This window comes from Leptidea sinapis, chromosome 44 (assembly GCF_905404315.1).
Source record: "Leptidea sinapis chromosome 44, ilLepSina1.1, whole genome shotgun sequence".
NCBI lineage: Eukaryota > Metazoa > Arthropoda > Insecta > Lepidoptera > Pieridae > Leptidea > Leptidea sinapis.
In genome coordinates, this window is record NC_066308.1 from 6500734 (window position 1) to 6504730 (window position 3997).

Consider the following 3997-nt stretch of genomic DNA (forward strand, 5'->3'; position numbering starts at 1 on the left):
AGACTACGAGATCGATGGACAACTGCAAAAGTAAGGAAAAGAACAAAAGTCAATGACGTGTTACGGAAAATAAGAAAACTTAAATGGAACTGGACTGGATATATAATGAGGACGAACAAAGAGAAATGGACTAAGGATGTAATAGAGTGGTATCCGAGGAATGGGAAAAGAAAACGATGAGGTCAAATCAAAAGATGGGAAGATGATTTACCAAAGGGATGGAGAAGGTTAGCCAGAGATAGAGAGACGTGGAAACAAATGGGGGAGGCCTATGTAGACAGTCAACCTGGCCAACAGCGAATTGGTTGCTAATAATATAAATATTTTTTTAGTGAATAATATGTAACATATTTTTAAGTATAGCATATAAGTTGAAAATGTGGAAAGGCCATTGAATAAAGGCTTTTATTATTATTATATTATGATGTATTTGGAAAAGAAAATACCTTAATTGAAATAAAAAATAAAGACCGTCACAAAAAAGTCTTATGACAGGAAAATGCATGAGCAGAATCAAAAAATTAACAAGAACAAGGAAAATATAACCCTTTCCCAAAACGAGATTGTAGAGATTTTGAGTGCCACTGCCGTAGCTTTTAATGAAAAAAAAAATCAATTTCTCTGATATACAAAGCAATTAGTAAAGGAGACAGTCCTAAAAGCAAAATAAAACGGCTAGAAAGCAAAAGAATAAATAAAAATGCGAAAAACAAGATAAATAGAAAACCAAAAAAACGAGCCTTATTCGTAGACAAATCGAAACTAGACCATAATTATGGTCAAATCATTAATGGTTAATCAAATTAAAGAAAATTTTATGGTAAATCTAAAGAAAACTGATGAGGAAAAAAGTTTAACCGAAAGGGCAACCGTTTTACAAAGTGAATGCAGCGAGTGGCTAGAGTTACGTAGGTCGTCATTAACCGCATCCAACCTTGGAAAAGTTGTCACGCGGCGAAATGACTTGTCGTTACTTTATAAGAGACTTATTGTACTAGACCAATATTGACCATGTATCGTCAATTAAACATGGCAAAGACAAAATCACCAATGGTCAATGGTACTACCAACAGCAGGGGCAACTACAACGACTTAAGTGCTTATTTGCAGTTTGGTCAAATGAGAACTCTCCGCTAAAAACGGAATACATCGATAGAGATGATGAATTCTGGAAGGAGAAGTTGAAAGAAAAGCTTACGTCGTTTTATATACTCGTAGATTGTTTGTTGCCAGAATTGGTTGACCCCCGCTACACTCGAAGTATGAACATAAGAAATCCTTCATACATTGAAGAGGCAATGCAGAACAAACAAAAATCTAACTAAAAATCACACTTTAACGTCACTATCGGTACAGAGGGTTAACCCTCTGTACCATACTGTAGACTGTAGGCAACATACCGTTCGATCGTCGTTCAAATTCAAAGAATCGGTTCTACAACGTAATCACGCACTGTACCTGTAGCCTGTCGTATACTCACAGTTAGAGAATTTAGTATCTAGAAACACAACTAGATGGCGCCGTATGTCGTAAGTTGAAGTTCATTACTCGACAGTGGGTACTAACGACAAGTGCGGACTGGCTCTGGGGGCCTACTCCTAAAATCGATACTCGATAAATCGTGGCATTAGTCGTGTCGAATCCTACTCTTAGTTACGTCGTATTCAATGTCGAAACGATGATTGAACGAACGAAACATTATTCGATATTATCGGTCCTAACCCTACTCTTAGTTGAAAATGTCAGAGACGAATATTCGAATTTCACAAAAAAACAAAATTCACTTTTACGATAAGCTCAACGACATCATCTAGGCTGTCGTTGCTATTATCGTTTCAAGTTGTATAGATATATTTGCCATACAATATACATAGTTAATAAATATTATTAAAATAATTATATGTGATTTACTATTCAAGAGGATTTTTTTACTACTAAGTTATTTAAGTCATTTTGTTGATCGTTTATGCGTAGAAATAATGCAAATGGCCGCCTGAGAAAAAGGAAGTCGACGAGAAGGGCTGAGTTACTTTTTTTTACATTTTATTATCCGCGAGTTTTGTATTATTTATTAAATTTTAAATGGTCATATTATATTCATTACATATTTTTTTAACATTTACATTATGTGTAAATGATACCAAATTGGTCGTGCAGAGTCTGGCATGGTCCTTAGCGCCTAAACTATGTTTTGACTTGTGACACTTCACAGCGACAAAGCACAGATAATGTTTAGGTTTGAACATATTACATTCACACTAACATCGTAAAAAAATCAAAATATTAGTCTATGGTAACGATAAACAATAAGGAATTCGAACATTTGTTAGAGTAGGTTAGTTGCGATATATTCGGAGTATTATCGTATCGTTCCGAATGTATCGTTGTCGATTTTGCGAGTATCCAGATTCAAAAAATAATAAAAATAGTTTTTCGTGTGTTTTGTGTTTTATATTGAAACAGTGAAGAGGCAAGTGTTTCAAATTCATTGTATAATATTGATTTTGACCCAATTTCACGTATTTTCTAGGATTTTATGCTAAAAAGTGTTTTGCCTGTAGGCTACATTAGGCGAAGCGTAGTTATTTTGTTTGAATACTGTAATGCTTATCGTAATTTTTGTCTGTTTCAGGATGTCTCGTAAGCGCCGTCTCGGTGACTTAGACATTATATGTGCTCTACAAGATGGTGCAGACAGTGAAGATGGTCTTGATTTTGATGACGACAGCCTAGCCGACCCTGATTTCATACCTGAATTAGAGACTGTTGAAGATGAGACACCGGAGGTATATATTGATGTTGATTCAATAATAGAAACCCGAAAAGATAGTCAAGAAAGCGCTTCATCTAACATTGACACTGTCCAAGCAAACGTATACATTACTGAACCTTCAACAAGCCAAAAAATCCTGCTAATAAAAATCCACCAAAAACAAAGGGCGCTAAATTGAATTTACGTTGGAAAAAAAAATCTTGAATTGAATGCAGAGCAACTTATGTTTACTGGAACCAAGTCTCTGGGTTCTGATCTTTTAGATCTTGACATACCCATACAGTTCTTTTTTATTTGTTTCCACAAGAACTGATCAAAAAAAAATCTGAGGAGACCAACCTGTACCAAGTACAAAAAGACCCTAACAGCACTTTTCGGGTATCTGAAATGGATTTCAGGCAATGCCTAGGTGCAGTATATGCAATGTCTCTCATACAATTACCTAGAGTTACTAACCATTGGAATTCAGTACTTGGAACTCCACTTATACACGAAACTATGTCATTGAATAAGTTTGAAAAAATTCGTCAAACATTGCACTTCAACGACAACACGAAAGACCTTCCAAGGGATAACCCTGATTATGATCGAGTGTTCACACTCCGCCCAGTAATCGACTCCTTGAATGAAGCATATAGCAAAGTCCCAATGGAAGAACAGCTTTGCGTCGACGAGCAAATGTGCTCTACTAAAGCAGGTAATATGTTGAAAAGATACAACCCTAACAAACCACATAAATGGGGTTATAAGGCTTGTATTGAGTGGCGTTTCAGACTTTGCTTACAAAACAGAAATAGAAACCGGCAAGGAAAATATTGTCCTGGATGAAGAGCCAGATTTAGGACCCTTTGCAAAATGAGTATAAAGCCAAATTTGCTAAATCGGCGATCATTGGAGAGCGAGATTCAAGCTAAAAAGCACAAAGGACCTGCTCAACACGTGCCTCCAAAAGCTGTCCGCCAAGACCAACTTGGGCACTGGCCGCAATGGACTGATAAAAAAATCAGATGCAAGTTTCCGAAGTGTCTTGGATTTACGCACAATTTATGTGAAAAATGTGGGGTTGCCTTGTGCTACACTAAAACTAAGAATTGCTTTAGAAACTTCCACCTCTCGTAACATGTGCTGCTTTGTAATTTTTGATACATTCATTTGATGTTGCTTTGAGGCAACAATCCTATTTTTGTTTGTTTTTTCCAAATTTATGAGAAATAAAAAAAAAAC